We start from the raw sequence: 16,127 nt of genomic DNA, 5'->3' as shown, positions 1-16,127 counted from the left end.
AATAAAAGGCATCCAAATCGGCAAGAAAAAAGTAAAACCTTCACCCTATTTACAGATGACTTGATACAATACGTAGAAGACTTGCAAGACTCTACCCAGAATTGCTAGAACTGATAAAAGAATTCAATATAGTTGTAGGATACAAAATCAATGTACAGGAATCTGCTGCATTTCTATACACCAATAATGAAGCATCAAAAAGAGAAATTAAGGAATCAATCCCATTTATAATTGCACCAAAAACCATAAGATACCCAGGAATAAACCTAACCAAAGAGATGAAAGACCTCTTTCACTGGTGAAGGAAATTGAAGATGACATAAAAAAATGGAAAGACAATCCATGCTCATGCATTGGAAGAACAAATATTGTTCTACACAAAGAAATCTACACATTCAATGCAATCCCAATAAAAATACCAATAGCATTTTTCAGAGTGCTAGAACAAATAGTACAAAAATTTGTATGGAACCACAAAAAAACCCAAATAGCCAAAGCAATCTTAAAAAAGAAAAGCAAAGCTGAAGTATCACAATTCTAGACTTCAAGTTATATTATAAAGCTGTAGTGATCAAAACAGTATGGTACTGGCACAGAAATAGACAAATGTATCAAGGGAACAGAAAAGAAAACTCAGAAATGAACCCACAATTATATGATCAGCTAATCTTTGGCAAGGCAGGATGAATATCCAATGGGAAAAAAACTGTCTCTTCAACAGATGGTGTTGGGAAAACTGGACACCAATATGCAAAGGAATAAAACGGAACCATTCTTTTTCACCATACATGAAAATAAACTAAAAATGGATTAAAGACCTAAATGTGAGACCATAAAAACCCTAGAAGGAAGCACAGACAGCAATTCCTCTAATATTGGTTATAGCAACTTCTTTCTAGATATGCGTCCTGAGCCAAGGGAAATAAAAAGAAAATAAACTACTGAGAGCACATCAAAATAAAAGCTGTGTAGAGAAGGAAACAATCAACAGAACTAAAAGGCAACCTATGGAATGGGAGAAGATATTTGTAAATGGCATATCCGATAAAGGGTTAGTATCCAAAATATACAAAGAACTTATAAAACTCAAAACAAAATAACAATAAACAAATAATTCAAATTTGTCTTTGTCAAAAAACAAATAATTCAGGGACACCTGGGTGGCTCAGTCATTAAGCCTCCACCTTTGGTTCAGGTCATGATCCCAGGGTCCTGGGATTGAGCCTGCATCGGGCTCCCTGCTCAATGGGAAGCCTGCTTCTCCCTTTCCCACTCCCTTTGATTGTGTTCCCTCTCTCACTGTCTCTGTCTGTTTCTTGCTAAGAAAATCTAAGAAAAACCCAAATAATTCAATTAAAAAATGGGCAGAAGACATGAATAGATATTTTTCCAAAGGAGATAAAGCAATGGTGAATAGGCACATGAAAAGATGCTCAACATCATTCATCATTAAGGAAATACAAATCAAAACCCACAATGAGATATCAGCTCACACCAGTCAGAATGGCTAAAATAAAAAACACAAGAAAGAACAGGACAATAAAGAACAGAAAAAACACAAGAAAGAACAGGTAAGGATGTGGAGAAAGAGGAACTTTCTTACACTGTTGGTGGGAATGCAAACTGGTGTAGCCACTCTGAAAAACAGTATGGCATTTCCTCAAAAATTTAAAAATAGAGCTACCCTGTGATCTGGCAAACTTACTACTAAGTATTTAACCCAAAGAGTACAAAAATACCAAAGCAAAGGGATACACATACCCTGCTGTTTATAGCACCATTGTTTATAATAGCCAAATTATGGTAACAGAGCAAGTGTCTATCATTTTTACCAACCCCCCAAACCTCCCTGTTTATCTAAAATAACAACAATAAAAAAAACCACCAATAACCAACAAACTTGCAAGTATTGTAAAATTTCTAGCCTAAAGAAATAAAAGCGCTTCTTGGAGGAACTTGCTTTCTTTCCCAGTTGTTTTGAGATGTAAATGTCCTACCTGGTCTTCTCCAGGAGCCCTTCCAAGTCATCTCTTTGAAATACAAACTTTAAGTAGGTCATTATCAAAAGAAAAACAAAGGGGCTTGGGAATGTTATTTGAAACTTAGGCAAATAAAAAAATCTTCCGGGTCTTCTCCACAAATATTAGTAAAAAGCTTTTGCTGTCTGAGCAGGTAACCTTAACTTATTCCATCTGCCAAAAACGATTTGGATGCAACTTCTTCTGTAACTAGTAAGTTTTGTATTATTTACCTGATTCATGGCTAAAATTTTAGGATGGTAGTTACTTAGAAAAGTCTCAGATTGTGTCTGTATGTTTATGTGTGTCAACATATATTTGTGGTAGATTTGTGGTATTTTTCTACCTACAGATGGTATAGCCAAAATTAATTTGTAAAAGAACTCTATTTAATTGATTTAAAAAGAATTAAAGATTCCCCAAACTCTGAGAAATATAGAAACTAACCCAAATGTTTTTCAACTTTATGTAATCTACATTTAATTATTAGTAAATAAAAGGCTCAAATTTGTTGGTTTAATTAAAACAGGCATATCTTTAGAGTAATCAGTGTTAAGTATAATACATTTATCCTATCTAGGTTTAGTAAAGGCCAATTAAATTGATGTCATCTCTTTAAAAATTTGACAGCAAGAAAAATAGCTTGGGGTGACGGCTGACTTCTCTTTTCACAGGTGGTCTAAACATAATTATTAAGAACAAAAGATTTAAATAGAGTAGTGGGATAAGTGTTTCTAGGTGAACTCTTTAGAAATAATGATGTTTTATGGTATGTCTATCTAACTAGTTTCCAAAATTGTTTTGGTTACTTGAAACCTTAAATTTATCCTGAAATAAGTTACATGATGACTAGTCATTAAATATCTGAATCATTTTCAAATAAAAATACTGAAACATTAATCACTGAACATAACTGTATCCACTTTTTGTTTCCTTTCACAAAAGAAATAAAGATATTTTGATCTATTAGTAAACATGTTTTGTGCCACTTTGGAACTATTACTCTGAGGAAGAATATCCTTCTAGAAATTATGAATTTGTAAATTTGCCAATCCACAGAATGCTAATGTACCGACAGTACACAATTGCTTACTTCTCAGTTTTTACAAGGAATTCAGCATTGCAATGGTTGAAAATTCTTTTCCTTTAGGATTTTTTAATTTTTATTTTTTAAAAATAATCTCTACGCCCAACATAGAACTCGAATTTACAACCTTGAGATCAACAGTTGCATGCTCTACTGACTGAGCCATCCAGGCGGCCCAACTAAGCATTAAGAACTCTAATTAAAATATATAATTAAGTTAGCCGGGAATAATAAGGGTATAAGGAAACAACTATGTATAAAAGGCAGGTAAGGAAAGTAAAATGATTCATTATTCTATAATGAGAAAGAAGAAAAACATAGGACAAAATCTGAAAGGATATTTAAAAAGTTTGTAGAAGGTTTGTGGAAAAGGAACTTTGGAAAAGAATTTTAATTGTGGTCAATTGGCTAAAGTTGGAATTACTTTAATTAAGTTTTTTAAAATGAGTGAAATTTAATATCACATGTAAACTGGTATAAAATTAGAATTTAGCTGTTAAAAGAACAAAGTTTTTCTTGGCTGCTCTTGATAAGATATTGTGAAATGTTTTTCCTTATTTTAAAGTAATCTGCCTGGAGAGCAATGGGTTTGTGTCTTACCAAAATAATTTTCTGTGTTTATGTTATCCTTATCATCAGGTCTTGGGTTTGTGTCTTACCAAAATAATTTTCTGTGTTTATGTTATCCTTATCATCAGGTCTTTGATGATTTAAGTAAGCCCAATCTTTCTTTAACATCTTCTATTGTCACTTTGGTTAAATGGGTAATGAAGTATTATTCCACAGTGACCTATGATCATATCTAATCAAGGATTTTAAAACCGTTTTGATATTTTTGACAAACTTCTCCAAATTCAAACTCTAAATTAAGTTTTTTTGACCTTGAATGAAGCTTCAGGATGTTCCTGAGAGTCACTGGGACATATAAAAAACTTTGTTCTCGGATAATTAAGAGTGAAGATGGCAGAGAAGTAGCTGGCTGAGACTACTTCAGGTAGCAGGAGATCAGCTAGATAGCTTATCTAAAGATTGCAAACACCTACAAATCCAATGGGAGATCGAAGAGGAGAACAACAACAATTCTAGAAACAGAAAATTAACCACTTTCTGAAAGGTAGGACTGGCGGAGAAGTGAATCCAAAGCGACGGGAAGATAGACCGCGGGGGGAGGGGCCGGCTCCCGGCAAGTGGCGGAGCAACGCAGTACAAAATCAGGACTTTTAAAAGTCTGTTCCGCTGAGGGACATCGCTCCAGAGGCTTAACTGGGGTGAAGCCCACGCGGGGTCAGCGTGGCCTCAGGTCCCGCAGGGTCACAGAAGGATCGGGGGTGTCTGAGTGTCGCAGAGCTTACAGGTATTAGAACGGGGAAGCCGGCTACAGAGACAGAGCCGAGGAGTGAGCTCTAAGCTTGGGGTTACCTTGAACCGGTCGCAGGCTCGGTCAGCTCGGAGCGCGGCCGGAGGCAGGGTGACGGGAGTAATTGGGCGCTGTTCTCTGAGGGCACACTAAGGAGTGGGGCCCCGGGCTCTCGGCTCTTCCGGGCCGGAGACCGGGAGGCTGCCATCTTCATTCCCGTCTTCCAGACATCTACGGAAAGCGCTCAGGGAACAAAAGCTCCCGAAAGCAAACCCAAGCAGATTACTCAGCCCGGCCCCTGGTAAGGGTGGTGCAACTCTGCCTAGGGCAACGACACTTGAGAATCACTACAACAGGCCCCTCCCCCAGAAACCCAGCCAGGACCAAGTTCACCTACCAAGGAGTGCAGTTTCAATACCAAGGAGAGCAGCGGAATTCCAGAGGAGGAGAAAGCAAAGCACGGAACTCATGGCTTTCTCCCCATGATTCTTTAGCCTTGCAGTTAATTTAATTTTTTTTTCTTTTTCAATTATTTTCTCTTCTTCTGCTAAATTTTTTTAACTTTTACCCTTTTCTTTTTTAACGTTTTTTAACTAGTTTATCTAATATATATATATTTTTTTCCTTTTTATATTTTTTCTTTATTGGTTTTCTTTTTTTAATTGTTTCTTCTTTTTTTTTTTTTTTTCTTTCTGAACATTTTTATCCCCTTTCTCCCCCCTCACGATTTGGGATCTCTTCTGATTTGGCTAAAGCATATTTTCCTGGGGTTGTTGCCACCCTTTTAGTATTCTACTTGCTCCTTCATATACTCTTATCTGGATAAAATAACAAGGTGGAAAAATTCATCACAAAAAAAAAAAAAAAGAACAAGAGGCAGTACCAAAGGCTAGGGACCTAATCAATACAGACATTGGTAATATGTCAGATCTAGAGTTCAGAATGACGATTCTCAAGGTTCTAGCCAGGCTCAAAACAGGCATGGAAGATATTAGAGAAACCCTCTCGGGAGATATAAAAGCCCTTTCTGGAGAAATAAAAGAACTAAAATCTAACCAAGTTGAAATCAAAAAAGCTATTAATGAGGTGCAATAAAAAATGGAGGATCTCACTGCTAGGATAAATGAGGCAGAAGAAAGAATTAGCGATATAGAAGACCAAATGACAGAGAATAAAGAAGCTGAGCAAAAGAGGGACAAACAGCTACTGGACCATGAGGGGAAAATTCGAGAGATAAGTGACACCATAAGACGAAACAACATTAGAATAATTGGGATTCCAGAAGAAGAGGAAACAGAGAGGGGAGCAGAAGGCATATTGGAGAGAATTATTGGAGAGAATTTCCCCAATATGGCAAAGGGAACAAGCATCAAAATCCAGGAGGTTCAGAGAACCCCCCTCAAGATCAATAAGAATAGGTCCACACCCCGTCACCTAATAGTAAAACTTACAAGTCTTAGTGACAAAGAAAAGATCCTGAAAGCAGCCCGGGAAAACAAGTCTGTAATGTACAATGGTAAAAATATTAGATTGGCAGCAGACTTATCCACAGAGACCTGGCAGGCCAGAAAGAGCTGGCATGATATATTCAGAGCACTAAACGAGAAAAACATGCAGCCAAGAATACTATATCCAGCTAGGCTATCATTGAAAATAGAAGGAGAGATTAAAAGCTTCCAGGACAAACAAAAACTGAAAGAATTTGCAAACATCAAACCAGCTCTACAGGAAATATTGAAAGGGGTCCTCTAATCAAAGAGAGACCCTAAAAGTAGTAGATCAGAAAGGAACAGAAACAATATACAATAACAGTCACCTTACAGGCAATACAATGGCACTAAATTCATATCTCTCAATAGTTACACTGAATGTTAATGGGCCAAATGCCACCAATCAAAAGACACAGGGTATCAGAATGGATAAAAAAACAAAACCCATCTATATGTTGCCTAAAAGAAACTCATTTTAAACCCGAAGACACCTCTAGATTTAAAGTGAGGGGGTGGAAAAGAATTTACCATGCTAATGGACATCAGAAGAAAGCAGGAGTGGCAGTCCTTATATCAGATCAATTAGATTTTAAGCCAAAGACTATAATAAGAGATGAGGAAGGACACTATATCATACTCAAAGGATCTGTCCAACAAGAAGATCTAACAATTTTAAATATCTATGCCCCTAACGTGGGAGCAGCCAACTATATAAACCAATTAATAACAAAATCAAAGAAACACATCAACAGTAATACAATAATAGTAGGGGACTTTAACACTCCCCTCACTGAAATGGACAGATCATCCAAGCAAAAGATCAACAAGGAAATAAAGGCCTTAAATGACACACTGGACCAGATGGACATCACAGATATATTCAGAACATTTCATCCCAAAGCAACAGAATACACATTCTTCTCTAGTGCACATGGAACATTCTCCAGAATAGATCACATTCTTGGTCCTAAATCAGGTCTCAACCGGTACCAAAAGATTGGGATCATTCCCTGCATATTTTCAGACCACAATGCTCTGAAGCTAGAACTCAATCACAAGAGGAAATTTGGAAAGAACCCAAATACATGGAGATAAACAGCATCCTTCTAAAGAATGAATGGGTCAACCAGGAAATTAAAGAAGAATTGAAAAAAATCATGGAAACAAATGATAATGAAAACACAACGGTTCAAAATCTGTGGGACACAGCAAAGGCAGTCCTAAGAGGAAAATATATAGTGGTACAAGCCTTTCTCAAGAAACAAGAAAGGTCTCAGGTACACAACCTAACCCTACACCTAAAGGAGCTGGAGAAAGAACAAGAAAGAAACCCTAAAACCAGCAGGAGAAGAGAAATCATAAAGATCAGAGCAGAAATCAATGAAATAGAAACCAAAAAATCAATAGAACAAATCAACGAAACTAGGAGTTGGTTCTCTGAAAGAATTAATAAGATTGATAAACCCCTGGCCAGACTTATCAAAAAGAAAAGAGAAAGGACCCAAATAAATAAAATCATGAATGAAAGAGGAGAGATCATAACCAACATCAAAGAAATACAGACAATTATAAGTACATACTATGAGCAACTCTATGCCAACAAATTTGACAATCTGGAAGAAATGGATGCATTCCTAGAGACATATAAACTACCACAACTGAACCAGGAAGAAATAGAAAGCCTGAACAACCCATAACCAGTAAGGAGATTGAAACAGTCATCAAAAATCTCCAAACAAACAAAAGCCCAGGGCCAGACGGCTTCCCGGGGGAATTCTACCAAACATTTAAAGAAGAACTAATTCCTATTCTCCTAAAACTGTTCCAAAAAATAGAAATGGAAGGAAAACTTCCAAACTCATTTTATGAGGCCAGCATCACCTTGATCCCAAAACCAGACAAGGATCCCATCATAAAAGAGAACTACAGACCAATATCCTTGATGAACACAGATGCAAAAATTCTCGCCAAAATACTAGCCAATAGGATTCAACAGTACATTAAAAGGATTATTCACCATGACCAAGTGGGATTTATTCCAGGGCTGCAAGGTTGGTTCAACATCCGCAAATCAATCAATGTGATACAACACATTAATAAAAGAAAGAACAAGAACCATATGATACTCTCAATAGATGCTGAAAAAGCATTTGACAAAGTACAGCATCCCTTCCTGATCAAAACTCTTCAAAGTGTAGGGATAGAGGGCACATACCTCAATATTATCAAAGCCATCTATGAAAAGCCCACTGCAAATATCATTCTCAATGGAGGAAAACTGAAAGCTTTTCCGCTAAGGTCAGGAACACCGCAGGGATATCCATTATCACCACTGCTATTCAACATAGTACTAGAAGTCCTAGCCTCAGCAATCAGACAACAAAAGGAAATTAAAGGCATCCAAATCGGCAAAGAAGAAGTCAAACTATCACTCTTCGCAGATGATATGATAGTATATGTGGAAAACCCAAAAGACTCCACTCTAAAACTGCTAGAACTTGTACAGGAATTCAGTAAAGTGTCAGGATATAAAATCAATGCATAGAAATCAGTTGTATTTCTCTACACCAACAACAAGACAGAAGAAAGAGAAATTAAGGAGTCCATCCCATTTACACTTGCACCCAAAACTATAAGATACCTAGGAATGAACCTAACCAAAGAGACTAAGAATCTATACACAGAAAACTACAAAAGTACTCATGAAAGAAATTGAGGAAGACGCAAAGAAATGGAAAAATGTTCCATGCTCCTGGATTGGAAGAATAAATATTGTGAAAATGTCTATGCTACCTAAAGCAATCTACACATTTAATGCAATTCCTATCAAAGTGCCATCCATTTTTTTCAAAGAAATGGAACAAATAATCCTAAAATTTATATGGAACCAGAAAAGACCTCGAATAGCCAAAGCAATATTGAAAAAGAAAGCCAAAGTTGGTGGCATCACAATTCCAGACTTCAAGCTCTATTACAAAGCTGTCATCATCAAGACAGCATGGTACTGGCACAAAAACAGACCCATAGATCAATGGAACAGAATAGAGAGCCCAGAAATAGACCCTCAATTCTATGGTCAACTCATCTTCGACAAAGCAGGAAAGAATGTCCAATGGAAAAAAGACAGCCTCTTCAATAAATGGTGTTGGGAAAATTGGACAGCCACATGCAGAAAAATGAAATTGGATCATTTCCTTATACCACACACGAAAATAGACTCAAAATGGATGAAGGACCTCAATGTGAGAAAGGAATCCATCAAAATCCTCGAGGAGAACACAGGGAGCAACCTCTTCGACCTCAGCCACAACAACATCTTCCTAGGAACATCACCAAAGGCAAGGGAAGCAAGGGCAAAAATGAACTATTGGGATTTTATCAAGATCAAAAGCTTTTGCACAGCAAAGGAAACAGTTAAGAAAACCAAAAGACAACTGACAGAATGGGAGAAGATATTTGCAAACGACATATCAGATAAAGGGCTAGTGTCCAAAATCTACAAAGAACTTAGCAAACTCAACACCCAAAGAACAAATAATCCAATCAAGAAATGGGCAGAAGACATGAACAGACATTTCTGCAAAGAAGACATCCAGATGGCCAACAGACACATGAAATAGTGCTCCATATCACTCGGCATCAGGGAAATACAAATCAAAACCACCATGAGATATCACCTCACACCAGTCAGAATGGCTAAAATTAACAAGTCAGGAAATGACAGATGCTGGCGAGGATGTGGAGAAAGGGGAACCCTCCTACACTGTTGGTGGGAATGCAAGCTGGTGCAACCACTCTGGAAAACAGCATGGAGGTGCCTCAAAATGTTGAAAATGGAACTACCCTATGACCTAGCAATTGCACTGCTGGGTATTTACCCTAATGATACAAACGTAGTGATCCGAAGGGGCACGTGCACCCGGATGTTTATAGCAGCAATGTCTACAATAGCCAAACTGTGGAAAGAACCTAGATGTCCATCAACAGACGAATGGATAAAGAAGATGTGGTATATATTACACAATGGAATACTATGCAGCCATCAAAAGAAATGAAATCTTGCCATTTGCGAGGATGTGGATGGAACTAGAGGGTATCATGCTTAGCGAAATAAGTTAATCGGAGAAAGACAACTATCATATGATCTCCCTGATATGAGGAAGTGGAGATGCTCATGGGGGGTTAAGGGGGTAGGAGAAGAATAAATGAAACAAGATGGGATTGGGAGGGAGACAAACCATAAGTGACTCTTAATCTCACAAAACAAACTAAGGGTTGATGGGGGGAGGGGGTTTGAGGGGGGGGTGGGGTTATGGACATTGGGGAGGGTATGTGCTATGGTGAGTGCTGTGAAATGTGTAAACTTGGCAATTCACAGACCTGTACCCCTGGGGATAAAAATATATTATATGTTTATAAAAAATAAAATTAAAAAAAAAAACAAAACAAACAAACAAAAACCTTTGTTCTCTCTCCTTATGAAAAGACAGATTTAGACCAATTAGGCTTATTTGATATGTTAAAGTATGTGGGAAGCATTGTCAGGTAAGAAATAATACTAAGCCTTCTTTCTGTTGTATTTATTAGGTAAATGTTATAAGTGTTCTGGAAATTGTACAAAATTCCTAGAAATGTGGTATGTCCTGATATAATGTTGTCAGTCACATATATACCACATATTAAGATATTACAGAAGTTACCAAATTTCATCTGTTTCATTAAAATGAACTCTCATCAGACCCTTAATCGCTCATTTTTAAGTCTTTCATCATTTACAGACAGTTATGACTGTGATGCTGTTGCAAAAGTGAGACTCATGGAAAGGACCCTAACAAGAACTCTTGATATAGACTCTGCTGCTAAATGCCAAGGTATTAAACCTTGAGTGCATATTTCACAACTGAAGAAGGCTCAACCTGACTTCTGTTCCTAGGCAAATACTGGAGACCCTCCAAATCACAGTGACTAAGAAGAGAAATAGCTGACGCTGAGGTAGAATGCTTCCACCTAAGACCCTGGATGAAAATTTAATGCTTTACGTAAAACGAAACCTTTTCTTATTCTCCTTTTTCCCTTTACTCTGGCATTGGCCTGGAAAGGTAACACTATCATTTCTATCAGGCCATTGTAATTGGGAGCAACATTTTGAATGCTGGATTTTTCATCAAAAACTCCAATCAGTCCATGATGCTAAAGATCCCCTGGTTTTTCCTGTGACCATTTTTTTTTTTTTTTTTTGCCTATTTCCAATCTTACCATAAACTAAAATCACTTACAGACTTTTATCGCCAGAATATCCAATTCCTTGTTTTTACCTTTCTCTGATTATAACTATACTTGCCCAATTTTTTTTATTTTTTAAGAAAGAAAGAGAGAGAGAGAGAGAGAGAGAGAGAGGAGGGGGAGGGGAAGAGGGAGAGAGAGCATCTTAAGCAGGCCCCATTACCAGCATGTAGCCCAGCTTGGGGCTTGATCTCATCTGAGATCATGACCTGAACTGAAATCAAGAGTCACATGCTTAACTGACTTGAGCCACCCAGGCGCCCCTGTACTTGCCCAATAAGACAGAAATATCTTTGTAAGTCATAATATATTTGCACCCCCATGTTCTTATGATTATCCAAATCAGATGTGCCCTTAATTGTTGAAAGAGCTGACCATCAGCATCCATCTTGGCAATGAATTTAGAACAACTTAAAAAAAAAAAGATATTATTCATTTGAGAGAGAGTGTGTGTGAAAGTGAGAGAGAGAGCACAAGTGGGAAGGAGGAGGAGGGGCAGAGGGAGAGACAGACTCCCTGCTGAGCAGGGAGCCCAACTCCCAACTCTGGGCTCCATCCAAAGACTCTGAAATCATGACCTGAGCTGAAGGCAGATGCTTAACCAACTGAGTCACCCAGGTGTCCCCAGAACAACTTTTTATTTCAAGCTAGGAGATTTACTTCTCAAATGCACTGAAAACCTAATTGGCCCCCTGGCTTGAAAGGGCAAATGCAACAATTCCCATGAATGATTCCATTAACAGTCCCACCTTGGCGGAATGGTTTGTGCCCTGACAGGGTTTTGTCTGTGGTGGTTTTGAGCCTATGAATACTTCTATGGTGGGTACACAACTGGGTAATGTGTCTTAGGTTGTCTAATTATTCCTTTAAATGTTCACAAACTGGGACATCTCATTGGTGAGTTCCCTTAAATTTACATTGTCAAGTTAGAAAAGACCTACCAGGAGGCATTCACAATTCAGGATTTTCTTATTTTGGCAAGATTTCACTTACTTTCCTGACTAGGAGTGAGTACAAATGAGGCTATTATCACGGGGAGGGAAAGAGGGGGAGGCAGAAGGAGAACTCTGAGCTGAGTGTAGAGCCCCAAATGGGATTCAGTCTCATGACTCCGAGATCAGGACCTGAGCCAAAATGGAGAGGCGGATGCTTTACTGATTGAGCCACCCAGGCACCCCATTTGACTTATTTGATTTTGATTGATTTAGGCAATGGAGACCATGGCTTTGAAGTACAATCCAGATATTGGGAATTACTCTGTTCATAATAATCAGAATTGTCTCCTTGTGTGCTATATTCTCTCAAAAGTTTTAAATGCATGTTCATAGTTGCAAATCACCATGCAAATAATCTCCCTGAGATTAGAACTTCAGAAAATGAATGGAATAAAGAGAATGACCAACTTAACCAATGTGAACCTGAAGTTGTGATGCGTGAATACCATAGTGATTTAGCAAAAAGACATCACAACCTAGGACTACCACAGAGTGGCAAAAAAGGCAAGAACCTCAGAGTGGTAGCTGCGAGTGGCACCAATGCCTTAAATTTTGGTCACATCTCTCAGGCTGAAAGCCTGATTAAAATGGGGCTATTGTTAAGAAAAGAGACCACAGGCCCCAAATGGGTGCCAAGCTCCATGTCACCAAACAGACTTAATATCTAACTTAATTACAATTTCAACCTCTCATAGGAGGGGAATCTAGAATTACCTGGTCAGCTCCAGTGAGATAACCCTCCTGTGGTCCCCTCAAGGAGGTGACCTTGTTACAATCCACTCCTGGCTAATAACTTCCCCTTCTGCCTATAAGTCTTTCATTTTGTACAGCTCTTCGGAATCCTTTCTATCTGCTAGACGGGATGCTACCTGAGTCATGAATCACTGATTAAAGCCCATAAGATCTTTAAAATTTACTCAGTTGAATTTTTAAAAACAAAATCTCTATCAGAAGAGGCCTACATTTTTAAAAATTGGAAAGATAAGTATCCTGAAATGAGTTTTAGTGTTCTTCAGAGTTAACATGCACTGTGGGGTGGTGACTATGCCTGGGGCAGGACAAAGACATCAAGAATGTGATCCACACACTTCATCTTCCTAGGTGCAGGAAAAGGGAGCCAAACAAGCAGATCTTGCATGACCTCAGCTCTGTTCCTGGAATCACCCTCTGTTCACTTCACACATTCCTGACATGTCTTTCATTCTCTCGTGGCAGAGAGCAAGTGGAGTTGCCAGGTTACTGTTCATGAAGAGTAGTTTTTAGAAACAGAAAGTCAGTGTCCTGGTTCTGAATAATTTATCTTGCTCGCTGGAGCATCTTAAATAGTAACTATTGGTTGGTGCTAAGTCTGTAGGATCTCACTCAATCCATAATTTGAGTGTCTATGATGGATATATCACTTTTTCTTTTTACCATTTTTCAAGTATAAAATGGATGTGCTATATTTCCCTTCGAGTAGTACATGGTATAGTCATTTGGCATTAAATCATAAAAACAAAATTTATTATTATTTTATTTTTTTGGCTGTTAATTTTTTTTATTATGTTATGTTAGTTACCATACAGTACATCATTAGTTTTCGATGTAGTGTTCCATGATTCATTGTTTGCATATAACACCCAGTGCTCCATGCAATCCATGCCCTCAATACCCACCACCAGGCTCACCCATTCCCTCAGCCATCTCCCTTCTAAAACCCTCAGTTTGTTTCCTGGAGTCTATAGTCTCATGGTTCATCTCCCACTCTGATTTCTCCCTTCGTTTTTCCCTACTCCTACTGTCCTCCATGCTATTCTTGTTTCACAAATAAGTGACAACATACTATAATTGACTTTGCTTGACTTATTTCACTTAGCATAATCTCTTCCAGTCCCATCCATGTTGATGGAAAAGTTGGGTATTCATCCTTTCCGACAGCTGAGTAATATTCCATTGTGTATACGGACCACATCTTCTTTATCCATTTGTCTGTTGAAGGGCATCTTGGCTCTTTCTACATTTTGGCTATTGTGGACATTGCTGCTATGAACATTGGGTGCATATGGCCCTTCTTTTCACTACATCTGTATCTCTGGGATAAATACCCAGTAGTGCAATTGCTGGGCCATAGGGTAGCTCTATTTTAAATTTTTTGAGGAACCTCCACAGTGTTTTCCAAAGTGGCTGCATTAAATTGCATTCCCACCAACAGTGTAAGAGGGTTCCCCTTTCTCCACAACTTCTCCAACATTTGTTGTTTCTTGCCTTGTCGAGACCAGTGGGTCAGAGTTTGCCATTCTAACTGGCAAAAATGTGGTTTTGATTTGAATTTCCAGGATGACTAATGATGGTGAACATTTTTTCATATGTCTGTTAGCCATTTGTATGTCTTCTTTAGAGAAGTGTCTGCTCATGTCTTATGCCCATTTTTTTTTAAAGATTTTATTTATTTATTTGACAGAGAGAAATCACAAGTAGACAGAGAGGCAGGCAGAGAGAGAGAGAGGGAAGCAGGCTTCTTGCTGAGCAGAGAGCCCGATGCGGGACTCGATCCCAGGACCCTGAGATCATGACCTGAGCCAAAGGCAGCGGCTTAACCCACTGAGCCACCCAGGCGCCCTTATGCCCATTTTTTGACTTGGTTATCTGTTTTTTGGGTGTTGAGTTTGAGAAGTTCTTTATAGATCTTGGATATCAGCCCATTGTCTGTAGTGTCATTTGCAAATATTTTCTCCTATTCTTTGGGTTGCCTCTTTGCTTAGTTGACTGTTTCCTTTGCTGTGCAGAAGGCTTCCATCTTGATGAAGTCCCAAAAGTTAATTTTCAAAAATTTTGTTTCCCTTGTCTTTGGAGAAATGTCTTTAAAGAAGGTGCTGTAGCTGATGTTGAAGAGGTTACTGCCCATGCATGTTCTCTTCTAGGATTTTGATGGATTCCTGTCTCACATTGAGGTTTTTCATCCACTTAAGAGTTTATCTTTGTGTATGGTGTAATAGAATGGTCCATTTCATTATTCTGTATATAGCTGTCCAATTTTCCCAGCACCATTTATTGAAGAGACTGTCTTTCTTCCATTGGATATTGTTTCCTGCTTTGTCGAAGATTAGTTGACCATAGAGTTGAGAGTCCATATCTGGGCTCTCTACTCTGTTCCATTGGTCTATGTGTCTGTTTTTGTGCCAGTACCATGCTGTTTTGGTGATCACAGCTTTATAACATAGCTTAAAATCAGGCAATGTGATTCCCCCCAGCTTTCTTTTTCTTTTCTTTCTTTTTTTTTTTTTTTTTTTTTTAACATTTCCTTGGTGATTCAGGGTCTTTTCTGCTTCCATGTGAATTTTAGGATTGTTGGTTCCAGCATTTTGAAAAATGCCATTGGTATTTTGATTGGGATGGAGTTGAAAGTAAAGACTGCTCTGGCAGCATCATCATTTTAATGATAAAACAATATTTATTAAATTAAGTGAATGAGAAAATAGCTTTCAGTTTTCCACATCAACTATTAAAACATCAAATTGGATTTGACCCCTAAAGTTGGAATTTTTTAAATATGAGAAACAGTTCTCAGAAATGTAGGGGTCCCATTTTTCAGTGCCTTCTTCCTTTTGTTCAGCAGACTCAAAGTGGTATACTCTACATGGTTTTCAGAGGCCAGAAAACCTGGCCTCTATATTTCAGTTGCATTATGTGACCTCGGACAAACTTCCTCATCTGTAAAATGGGAATAGTAATATATACATCACAGAATTGTTGAGAGTAGTAGAATATAAGTAAATCATCCATCCATATTATTATATATGTTTATCAGTAGACATAGGCTATATATTATAGTAGGCCTCCAGGAAATGGTAGCTATATACAATTTATTGAAAAGATACTTTCACTTGCTTCAAAGTGCAAAAGATACAAAGAGGTGCA

Source organism: Lutra lutra, chromosome 13, assembly GCF_902655055.1.
Source record: "Lutra lutra chromosome 13, mLutLut1.2, whole genome shotgun sequence".
NCBI classification, from domain to species: Eukaryota; Metazoa; Chordata; class Mammalia; order Carnivora; family Mustelidae; genus Lutra; species Lutra lutra.
Note: the sequence above shows the minus strand (reverse complement) of the source record.